The sequence below is a fragment of the Pongo pygmaeus genome, chromosome 10 (genome assembly GCF_028885625.2).
Source record: "Pongo pygmaeus isolate AG05252 chromosome 10, NHGRI_mPonPyg2-v2.0_pri, whole genome shotgun sequence".
Taxonomy (NCBI): domain Eukaryota; kingdom Metazoa; phylum Chordata; class Mammalia; order Primates; family Hominidae; genus Pongo; species Pongo pygmaeus.
In genome coordinates this window covers 111,372,730-111,385,372 of record NC_072383.2, presented here as the reverse complement: position 1 = coordinate 111,385,372, position 12,643 = coordinate 111,372,730, and the positions used below count along the sequence as shown (strand labels likewise).

At 43.1% G+C, this 12,643-nt stretch overlaps 1 protein-coding gene across 3 annotated transcripts in view; it reads right to left on the bottom strand.

The window, feature by feature from the left end:
• The window catches only part of RPH3A (rabphilin 3A), a 330,865-nt gene that overhangs the window by 191,670 nt on the left and 126,552 nt on the right, over positions 1 to 12,643 (bottom strand). The gene's annotated exons all lie outside the window — the stretch shown is intronic.

The window sequence follows — 12,643 nt, the reverse complement described above, 5'->3', positions numbered from 1 at the left end:
AATAAAAAATACACAGAAACAGAAAAGAAAGGGAAGGGAAAGATTTTTAAGAAATGTTTTTGAATCATCAGGCAGCCCACTGTGGAAACATAATATGTAATTTATAATGACTTCTTTACATATCTTCCTGCTGACTGTACCTGGATTCGCTTTGTTTTCTCTTCTGTATGTTAAGCTCCAGGCAAAACTACCTCATTTGTTATGTACAAGTGGAGCTTACGCACACTAGGGAAGCTCTTGCTTTTAGCCTCTGGGACCTTAAGGACTTGTCACAACACTACAAATATGATTGGGCCTGAAAGGGAACTAGCAGAAGCCAGAGTGCTGTGGCCTGGGATCATGGAATGGCCGCCTGGGGACTTTACAGGGTACAAGGAGCAGCCTCCTGACCTCTCTCCTCCTGCAAGCTTCGAACCGCCCCTCCTACCCTCCTTGGCTTGATCTCAGCCAAACATTCCAACCTAAGAAAATCAACAGTCCCAGTTTGCCCAGGAAGAACGGGGTTCTGGGATGTGGGACTTTCAGCGCTAAAACTATGGTCAAGAAAGGCAACCAGGCCGGGCGCGGTGGCTCAAGCCTGTAATCCCAGCACTTTGCGAGGCCGAGACGGGCGGATCACCTGAGGTCAGGAGATCGAGACCATCCTGGCTAACACGGTGAAACCCCGTCTCTACTTAAAAATACAAAAAAATTAGCCGGGCGAAGTGGCGGGCGCCTGTAGTCCCAGCTACTCAGGAGGCTGAGGCAGGAGAATGGCGTGAACCTGGGAGGCGGAGCTTGCAGTCAGCCGAGATGGCGCCACTGCACTCCAGCCTGGGCGACAGAGCGAGACTCTGTCTCAAAAAAAAAAAGAAAAGAAAGAAAGAAAGAAAGGCAACCAGCCACGAACACAGGGCCTGGGGAAGCTACGAAAGGAGGAGGCAGCTCCGGCTTTGGGCTGGTTTGTGGCCTTGGGCAAACAATTAAACATGTCTGAGCCTCACTTTCCTCCTCTGTAAAGTGGGGGGCTAATCAGCCTCCCACTGTGTGATTATGAGGATTAAATGAATCTTCATGTTTGCTGTGTTGTCAGCCGGGAAGATTCTACTACCCTGATTTTTTGGTTGGAATGACCCACCTGCAACCTGCAAGCTTGGTTTAAACAGCATTTTTTCAGATGTCCCAGACTCCACATTCAAATCACCAGTATATAGCACAGTGCCTGGCCCATAGTAGGTGCTTAATAAACATTTGGGGAATAAATAAACAATGCATAGCATGCACAGCACCTGACACGAGAGAAATTTTTTTTTTCTTTTGAGACAGGGTTTCGCTCTGTCACCCAGGCTGGAGTGCAGTGGCGTGAGCATGGCTCACTTCAACCTTGAACTCCCAGGCTCAAGTGATCCTACTGCCTCAGCCTTCTGAGTAGCTGGAACTACAGGCACACATCACTAACCCCGGCTAATTTTTTTATTTTTTTATAGAGACAGGGTCTCACTTTGTTACCCAGGCTGGTCTCAAACTCCTGGCCTCAATCAGTCCTCCCACCTTGGCCTTTCAAAGTGCTGGGATTACAGGCATGAGCCACTTCTCCCAGCCAAGAGTAAATATTTTTAAATAGCTACTTTTATTATTAAAAGTATTTACTGGAACTAAGAGTGGTCATGTACCTAAACAGCTCACTTTTTAAACACGTAGTGTGGCAGATGTTCTAGCAGGTCTGTTTTTAAAAATCAAAATAAAATCACTTGTCACCTTTGCTATACACACCCATCAAAGGGAGCTGCATTTTAAGAGAGTAAGAATTTTAGGGTTTTGGTGGTTGTATTGCCATAAAATTAAAGAAATTTTTTGACAGAAACCTTATATCATTGCTGTTTATTTCACTTCTCTGTGTCCTGTATGCCTGAACTCCAATAAATGAGAGTAAAAATCAAATCTGTGATGGAGCTTTTATTTATTTTCCTATCTATAGCATTCTTTATAGGATCCAGATCTGGGAGAGAAAGAAAACAAAGAACAAAGGAAAAGAAAACTTGCCCGTGGAACTTCCCAGCCATCCCTTTCACCTGGTACCTTCAGGTCCTTCTATTTTTGCAGGAGGCTCCAATCCCCCGGGCACTTGATAATCCACTGAGGTCATGCAGATCAGATACATGGACACTCATCCACCAACACAGGCTTTCAGGCACAAACCAAGCTGCCTCCCAGAGTACAGAGGTAGCGACTCTGCTCATCACTACAGAGGCAGTGATGTCGCTCAGTGTCCCTCTGGAGGAGCAAATGGACCCACAACCCCACTGATTTTCTCCCCACCAGCTCCTCCCACACGCTGGTCCTAACGCTTTGCTGAGCACACAGTGGACTCTCCACGAACACTTGCTGTTTGATCCCTTGTACGCCCCCATTTTGGCATCTCATTAATGACCAGCCACTACCTCTGAAGCCAGTTCCAGCGCTGGCCCCATCTCTCTTCCCAGCAGCCTTGCAAATGCAGCCAACTACCTGGACAGCCCAGAGAGGTTATGTGCTCCTTTTCCCCTCCTGGTCCTGGAACACTGCACTGTTAACACCATCTCCACAGGGTTAACGAGAATTACACGCCAGACTTCAGAAAAAGGTACAGAGAGGGCATTGATCAGGTTGCCATTTGACCTACTTCCCTGTAGCTACTTATGGACCACATAGGCTGTGACATAAACCATGAACTTCCTCATTGTTCCTATAGACGTTAGGAGCCCAAGACTTTCTGTTTGAGATGTTTTCAGAACAGTTGAAGCCAAATAGTCTCAAGATTCCACCAAGGAACTAAGTCAGCATGAGAATGCAGTTTCTTCAGCTTCCCATCCCATGACTTTAGCCCATACTCTTTGACCAATCAACACCTTGGCCCACTACCCATCCAAACTCCTTAAAATTCTAGACCCAAATTCTTCATGGAGGTGGATTGGAGCTTTCCTCCTATCTCCTCATTTGGCAGCCTTACAACTAAGACTTTCTCTGCTGCAACCCAGCATCTAGGTGTATTGCCTTGCTGCACATCGGGCAATGGGCCTGGCACAATTACACCTTGACTGTCCCTAAAGAGAAAAGTAAATGAAGTTAGGATTAGCTATACTTCTTGAGAAATATAAAATCTCTCCCTGCTCTGCAAATGTCCCCAAAGGTCTAGTCACATTCTGGGATGGCAAATACCCAATGATGTAAACAAGGTGAATATCACAATTGCTATAATTTGTTAAAAGCCAATTACATGGCAGGCACAGAGATAGGCAATATACTTGTATCTATATATTCTCATTTATCCTGACAATCACCCTATTTGTGGTTAAGACTACAGGCTTTGAAGTCAGACTGATCTGGGTTTAAATCCCAGCCCTGCAGCCTATTGGGTGATCTTGGAGAAGTGAGGCAATCTTCCTAGGTCCCAGTTTCCTCACCTGTAAAGTGACAGTAAAACTACCTAACTAAAAGGGGTGGTATGAGAAGTCAATGGCAGAATGTATCTAAACCAATTATCATAGTCAATGTTTAGGTAATGATGTTGATGGTGATGGTCGAGGAGGAGAAGGGACAGGAGGAAGATAAAGCAGTTTGGAGAGGCTAATTAACTTACCTAGGGCCACACAGCTAATGGGTGACAAATATGGGATTCAAGCCAGGTAAGCTCATTTTCAAACGATTTTTTTAGCATCAAAAGACTCTCTTCAAGCATCTCACAACTCTGAGCATTTGCAGCTTACCTCTTATATGGCCCCATTCTGAGAAAGCTCAAAGAAACCCTCAGTGTGGCAAGAAGCACTGTTTAAAAACCCCTGCCCACTCCACTGCCTCTTGGGGTACAAAGCCCTTGCGAGAATCAACAATGTAGGTCATGGCTTGTTGGGATCCTCTGGCTTCCCCAGAGAAGCCAGGTGTTGCAGTTTCCCCAAATCAAGGGACTCGTCAGACTACAAGCTTGTCCTCTGTAAGTTGTGTGCTCACTAGAAGGCCTCTACACCTGTGCAGGAGTGAGCTTAAGTCTGTTTCTGCTCAAATGTCAGTATGAGAGGACATCTTCCAGACTCCAAACCCTATCTCTCTATATAAAATTGAGCATTTCAAAGTTATTATTTGGGGCCATTCAGTTCTCCCACCCCTGGCTTAAGAAAAAACAGATTTCTTTTTTGTTACTTGAAAACAAGAATCTTGAGTGAGACACTCGGTCAGGACCACCCATCCACCATCTTCACCTAGCTAAACCTCTATGCGTTATTCAAGGCTCTGTGTAAAAACCACTTCCTAAAGCCATTCTCATTTGTTGAAGTGCCTGATTTGGGGCAAGGTTTCTCCAGAAGCAGGGCAGGAGAATGAAATGTAAGTTCAAGGAGTTTGTTTGGAAAGTGATCCCAGCAAGTATCAGTAGGGAGAGAAAAGGTGAAGGGAAGAGAAGAAAGACATTGAAGAGTGCATCCTTGAACCTGTTCTCTGTGGGCGACTGGGGCTTCATTGCACTGAGGAGTTCTGGGGCATGGAGAAAACATGTCTCAGAGTTATCCCACCTGAAGAGTGGGGAAGCTGGGGTATTTATACTCTAATTCTCATCTGTCATTGGTTGAGGGCCCTTCCTGGGGACATTGACTCCAAAGAACTTCTGCCTGAATCATATGTGACAATCAAGATAAAGTTCCTTACAATTAGTTGCATGCCGTCAGCACATAATAAAATGGTTAGTGCCAAGGGGATATGGGAGAGGCACCAAAAGTGTCTGCTCTAGTCTCTATGGTATCTTTTGTCATTTTATCCTATACTTGTCTTTCATAGCACTATGCAACTGTCAGGAAATTCACACATTTATTTGTTTGGGTCTGTTTCTCCCAACAAACTAGAAGCTCCATGAAATCAGGAACCACATCCATCATATTCCCAGTACCTAACAGAGTCTCAAGTCATAGCCATTGAATAATTGAACTAGAAAACAGATGGGTAGATGAATGGAGTGGTGGATGAACGGATGGACACAGTCACCTCTTTAAATTTTAACATGCTGTTGATACACTTAGATTTTAAAACAGCAGTTAAGGAAGAAATATAAGCCTGAGATGTAAGACCCAATCTCAATTTCAATTAAAAAAATGTGAAAAGAAAGGGCATCTTTGAATCAAGTTGTCTAGGCCTCTTCTTTATCCATGAGCACATGTAATTTTTTAAAGGATCTTAATTTCCTTGTGCATGAAATTGTATTCTACTTTTTTCCACACAATTTTCCATGGATCTAAATTACCTTCATAATTATCACTGCAGTGGACACAAACAAAACTGTATTAAGAATAGTGTTTATTGTACCATTGAACTGTAAACATCCTTGCACAAATTATTTTTCCTTCTTCTGAATTTCCTTAGAATACCTTTTAAGAATTTTACTTAGAATACTCTGAGTAGGTGGCAAGAATTTCTAGTTGTCTGTTTCCCAATATCTTCTCCTTTTTGTTCCATAAAAATAGAATTTATAGCTGGACACAAGGCAGTCTGGGATAAAGACTACATTTCCCAGACTCCCTTGCAGCCAAGTATAACTAGGTGACTGATTCCAGTCAATGGGATGCTAGCACAAAGGACACATGCAACCTCTGAGTCATGCCCTTAAAGAGAAGGAGCAGATCCCTACCTTTTCCTTTTTCTCCCTTTTAACTGGCTGGCATATGGACATGGTGGTGAGCCATGTTGGACCCTGAGATCAAGAAGAACTCCCATGGTAAGATAACAGAAATGAAAAGATAGTTTCACCAAATAGAGCCTCCATACCAGATTGAACTTTTATTTGAGACAGAAGCAAACTACCTAATTTAAAGTGCTGTTACTTTGGGTCTCTATTGCATTCAATTCAGCCAGTCTCATTTTTATGGTTCTTAATCTCCAGATTGTTAGCATGACCCATTTAAAAGATATAATTATTGCAAAATTTGTGTAACAATCTACTGCATATAATGAGTAGGTTATTAAATCTCCACTATGCCCAAGCTCCCCAGGAATCCATTAGCAGTATACTCTCCCAAAGTCAGAATGTTAAAGAGTTTCTTAGCCAAATAAATTTTTGAAATGTTGGTCAAAACAAAGCATAATAACAGGATGTGTACTGGGTCTCTTCCTGTTGGCCCAGGATCGCAGGAGGTGAGCATTCCACACCAGCAGGACTGGAAGGCACCTTGGGGTGGGATCTCTGGGAAGAAAGGGAAGATGCTAGCCTCATTGCTTTCCCAGTTTCTTAGACATATGGGTCCAGGGAGAAGTGGAACCCCACCCTCAAGGAAACCACTCACACCACCTACTCAGAGACCACACTATCAGCTGTGGCCATCAGCACACAACTGAACCTTTGAGCAAAGGGCCACCTTCCCTCTGTCTCTCCATCACCCAAAACCATAGATCCGCACCTTGAAAAGATGGAGGTGCTGAGCGCAGTGGCTCATGCCTGTAATCCCAGCATTTTGGGAGGCTGAGGTGGGCGGATCACCTGAGGTCAGGAGTTCGAGACCAGCCTGCCCAACATGGTGAAACCCCATCTTTACTAAAAATACAAAAATTATCCAGGTGTGATGACTTATGCCTGTAGTCCCAGCTACTCGGGAGGCTGAGGCACAAGAATTGCTTGAACCTGGGAGGTGGAGGTTGCAGTGAGCTGAGATCACGCCACCGTACTCCAGCCTGGGCAACAGAGTGAAACTCGATCTCAAAAAAAAAAAAAAAGAAGAAGAAGAGAAAAGATAAGAGGAAATGGAGTGAAGAGAGGGGTGTCTCACTGCAAACTGTATGCCTTACCCTTCAACTCCAAACAGTTGAAGCTGTAGCTCAAGTCTGATCTAGGAGGAGAAGAAGATGAGATTTAAATTCAATTTGAGGTTATAATCATAATAGGTTCATTGCCCAAGGCACATGGCAAGTCAATATGCCAAGACACCAGGTTGCAGCAGAGAATGAGGTTTAATAGTAGGGCGGCTGAATGAGGACACAGGAGGAAACCTCAAATCTGTCTCCCTAAGGAGTCTGGGGCTCGGGTTTTTCAAGGTTTTGGGGTGGGCAGGTGTGGAGGTCATGGACTGGTCAAAGAATGCAGGCTGAAGTCATGAGACAGGGAGATAAAGGAACTGTATTCCCGTTGCTGATTCAGCTCCTCTGTGGAGGTTTCTAAGCTGATTGGTGTCAGCATTTCCACTGAAATTCAGAATCTGCTTAAGCAATTCTTAAATAAAAGCCTTATCTAGTGCTATGTTACTTTCTGTTACAAGGAAGTGGGTCAAAGTGCAGCCTGATTGATGCTGAATTGTGACTATATTTCTGTCCAAAATTTTTGTTAACTTCATGAGGATGGCTTCAGTACTGCAGTTCTATACTAGAATGGACTTTTAATGACTTAAATTAGCCCAAAAGTTGGGGAATCTGACTGAGGATGGGAAAGTCTATTTTACAACGCTCTGCGGGAAGAATGGTGGGGAATAAATAAAATCTTTTCATTATTTCATCCTCTGTATCATTTATAGCCACAATATTCTGTGTAACAACACCACAAATAATAAAAGTTTATTATTCACACATCTGGCTCCACTGGGAGTTGGTTGATCCAGGTTGGACTCAACTCCACCTGTCTCTCATCTTTCTTGGACCAACAACTACCTCAAGCATGTCCTCAAGGCAATGGCAAAGGTGCAAAAGAACATGTGGAAACACACAAGTCCTCTTGAAAAACAGTCTCAGAACTGGCACATCCTTGCTTCCTCAAGTCCTCTTGAGATACAGGCTCAGAACTGGCACATCCTTGCTTCCTAGTCATTCTGTTGGCTAGACCAAGTCACGTGGCCCAGCCTAGTGTCAGAGTGGACAAGTCCCACAAAACTAGATGGGAAAGGGAACGTTACAGGGAAGGGGGTAGAATTAAGGCAGTGATTCAATCTACCACACCGTACTAACCCATCACTGTTGAATTAACCTAATACAAAAGTTTGACCAGTTTCTTTATCAGTTTGACATGTCAGGTCCTTTAATATGCTAAGAAGAACTCTGAATCTCCAGTGATGGCATGCGTCTCACTTGACCAGCAGAACATTTTTTGGGGGCTCCTTGCAGAGAGTTTAGCAAAGGCTCCCACGAGTGGGGCCCAGACCCTTGGTCCAGCTCTTCCCTCTTCTCTTCAGTCACTCTTCTTTACTCCTCAGTTACAGCCATTCCTTTACTCTAGTCTATGGCTGCACAGCACAGGGCAAAGAGCATGAAGGCTGGAGACCTGTTCCCTAGCACCCATGTGGTCTTGGACAAGCCGCTTAATCTCCCTGAGCATCAATTTCTTCATCTATGAGGCAGGCCATTGTACCTGCCTCAGTTTCCCTAGTGATAATCAAACTAGACCATCCAAGCAAAAGTGCTTTGTGAATAACTCCTGAGTTCCTGGGCAAATCTCTCATCCCAGCTCCTAATACTGGGCTCTGACCATAGTTAACTCAAAGAGAATTTGTTGCAAGTCTCAACATCTGGCTATTTTCTTCAGCCTTGACATAGGACCAGAAGGGAAAGTATGGGCAAAGAAGTGGGGAGTGGGAAGAGGCGATGATGTTAGTTTCCTGGAATATTTTAAAACCTAAGAGAGTCTTCATGCAGTTTATGTCTGTAAAGTGGAAAGGGAAACAAATAAAAAATAACCCTGAAACTGAGCCAGCTTATCTGCATCTGATGGCAACTTTTGTCCTCCAAACTTTTCCAGACATACAGGCAGCTTAGTTGGTATTCAGGCAGTGGCTGTGCTTGCTAAAACCATCTAGTACTTATCCCAAGTGGAATCCCCTAACTCCTTCTGCTTTGCTCTTAATCGCAAAAATGGAGGTGATGGGGAAGGAAAGCTTATTTCTGATTAATAGCATACAGTACATTTTGCAGCTAATGAACTCATAGCTCAAATTATTTGAAATCATAATTGCAGGAATGTGGGCCCTGCTGTAAGTTTCTGGTTGGACACTGTCAACATAGAAAATGTGAAGATTGGTGCCTGCATCTTGGTTTTCCTTGCTTCTGTCAAACCACATCTCTTCTTTGTTATGTTTCATTACTGTCTCTTTGTCTCAAGGCCTTGAACCACAGACCAGTCAGTGCTTGGAATTGGAATAGACATTAGAACTCATTGAGCTAAACCATAACATCTTACCATCTCTATCATTCCCCAATATAAGATTGAAATAACCCACTCCATTTTTGGCAAACATCCTCCCACACTCAGCTGAAATACCTCCAGGGACACAGAACTCACTAAATCTCAAGGCAGTGCCTTCTGTCACAGGATAGCTTCAGACCTGACCTTAGGTGAAACTACCACCCACCTTCTCGTAGCTACCTTAGCCCTGATTCTGCTCACTGAGGCCCCAGAAACCTTATTCTCTCTCTCCTATGGTTGTCCTGTGGATATAAGATAGTAAGCATTACATCTTCTCTCTGAGAAACTTTAGCCATCAGGCTTGAACTTTTTCACCTTCCCACATTGTACCAGATTCACACCCCCATCCATCATTACACCTTTTCCTTACATCTAAAGAGTAAAGTGACCTCTTTTTCTGTTCAAAACTTACCTTTCTACCTATACTCTCGACTCCATCTCCTCCTGCCCTCTCTGTGGCTTTGATGGTTGAAATAAACTTGGGAATCAATTTTTTAAAGAGAGAAAGAAAAGTTTGTATCCCAGTGTATAGCTTGAGAGACTGAATGATGAAGTCATCGACTACAAGATGGAGGGAGAAGGAGGAGTAGGTCTGGGAGGAAGGTCATGAGTTCAGAGTGGGGCCATGCTGAGTTTGAGGTGTCTGGGGACACCCAAGTGAAGAAGTCTAGCAGGCAGATAGACATAAAATCCTGAGGTTTGGGAGAGAGGGCTGTGCTGGGGATGGAGATGAAGGGATCATCAGCCCAGAGAAGGTGGTTGGGACATGAGAATGGATAAGATTGCCTAAAGAGGTATAAAGAGTGACAATGTCAGAGATATCTTTGGAATGGTATTTTGGAGAACCTCAACTTTTAAGAGGTAGGCAAAGGATGAGACAGAGGTTTGAAGTGCCAAGGAAAGCCAAGAGAATCTGCTGAAATGAAATCCAAAGGTGTAAGTGTAGAGAAAACGGGTGATCAATCGTGTCGAATGCAAAAGTAAAGTCCAGCAAAAGAGCATGTGGAAAATGTCCAACAAACTTGGCAATTAGCAGACCAGGTGTAGACTCAGAGAGTGTAATTCCCATAGAGGGATAGGGGCAGAAACCAACAGCAGTGGATGAGAGAAGGCTGAAGGAAGTGGAAGTGAAGGTTGCAAAAATAGATTTCCCCATTTTTAAGAAGCTTACATGAGAATGGGAGGAGTTTCTGACTTAGGAGTGAAGATATAGTGGGTGGCTGTATGGCTAGTAAAGATGGTCTGACAAAAACTCTTCTCTCTCACCAATCTATAATACCTTAAAAATCATTATATTAAGAATTCACTTGGGGAAGGAGAGGTGGGTGGATCACTTGAGGTCAGGAGTTCGTGAACAGCCTGACCAACATGGTGAAACCCCGTCTCTCCTAAAAATACAAAATTAGCTGGGAGTGGTTGTGCATGCCTGTAATCCCAGCTACTTGGGAGGCTGAGGCAGGAGAATTGCTTGAACCCGAGAGGTGGAGGTTGCAGAGAGCCAAGATCGCACCATTGCACTCCATTGCATTTCACAAGAGTGAAAGTCTGTCTCAAAAGAAAAAAAAAAAAGAATTCATTAAAGATTTATTCCTTTAAATCAGTGGCTTGTTCTCCTTGGAAATGTAAAAAAAACTCAGCATGGCTAACAGTTATTTAACAAACATTTATCAAACTCTTCTTCTGTGCCAGGCATATTGCTAGGCATTAGAGATCATGAAATTGATAAGACATGAAAGTAAAAATAATTGTTAAATTAATTTCTGGCATTCTTAAGAAAAAAGCCAGAAAACCCACCAGCTCCTAGAAGGGTATGTAGACTTTCTTTCATGCATGTCTGACTTTTTATTTTTCACTTTTATATCAACCTTATCGAGGTATAATTTGCATACAATAAAACGAACAGATTTTAAGTGTACAGTTTGATGAGTTTGACAAGTAAAACCACCACCCTAATCAAGAAAGAGAACGTGTTTCCATCATCCCCACAAGTTCTTTACTGTTTCTTTGTCATCAAACCCATCCCCAGGCAACCACTTGTCTGCTTTCTGTCACTATAGATTAGTTTTGCTTTTTCTACAGTTTCATATAAATGGAATTGTACTCTTTTCTGTCTGGCTACTTTTGCTCAACATAATGTTTTTGAGATTTGCCCATGTGGTCATGTGCATCAGTGGTTTATTTCTTTTTATTACTCAGTAGCATTCCCATGGATGAATATATCCAAATTTATGTATCCTTTCACCTGTTGACAGACATCTGTGTTGTCTCTAGATTTAAGGAATTATGAATAAAGCTTCTCTAGACATTTCCAAACAGATCTGGTCATATGTTTTCATTTGTCTTAGATAAATAATTTAGTTGTGTGACTGCTGGGTCATATAGTATGCTGGTCATACTTTTTACCTTAAAAGAAACTATTCAGGCTGGGCGCAGTGGCTTGTGCCTGTAACCCCAGCACTTTGGGAGGCCAAGGCAGGAGGATTTCTGGAGCCTAGGAGTTTGACACAAGCCTGGGCAATATGGTGAGACCCCATCTCTAGAAAAAATACAAAAATTAGCCAGGTGTGGTGACACACGGCTGTAGTCCCAGCTACCTGGTAGGCTGAGGTAGGAGGATCACTTGAGTCCAGGAGGTCAAGGCTGAAATGAGCCATAATCACACCACTGCATCCTGGGCAACAGAGCAAGACCCTGGAAGAAGCAGGAGGAGGAGAAGGAGGGGGAGGAGGAGAAGGAGGGGGAGGAGGAGAAGGAGGGGGAGGAGGAGAAGGAGGGGGAGGAGGGGGAGGAGGGTGAGGAGGAGGAAGGGGAAAGGGAAGCGGAAGGGGAAGGAGAAGAGGAAGGAGAAGGAGAAGGAGGAGAAAACTATCCTACTGTTTTCTGCAGTGGCTACACCATTCCCAACAGTAATGTATGAGAGTTCCAGTGGCTTCATATCCTCACCAACATTGGATATTAATTATCTGTTTTCAAAAGCCATCTCAGTGGGAATATATGTCACTTATCAGCTGTGTGTTTTACAAATATAGTCTTTAAGTCTGTAGCTTGTCATCATTTTCTTAACAGTGTCTTTCAAAGTATAGAACTTCTACATTTTTATGAAGTCAAATTTATCATTATTTTATGGTTTAAAAAGCCATCTCAGTGGGAATATATGTCACTTATCAGCTATGTGTTTTACAAATATAGTCTTTAAGTCTGTGGCTTGTCATCATTTTCTTAACAGTGTCTTTCAAAGTATACATTTTTATGAGGTCAAATTTATCATCATTTTATGGTTTATGCTTTTTTGTCTTAGCTAAGAAATCTTTGTCTAACTCAAGGTCACAAAGATTTTTCTCCTATTTTTTTATTAGTAGTTGTAGAGCTTTAGGTTTTACATTTAGGTTTCTGATCCATTTTGAGCTAATGTTTGTATATGATGTAATACATGGGTTGAAGTTCATTCATTTCCACGTGGATATCCAATTGTCCTAGCACAATTTG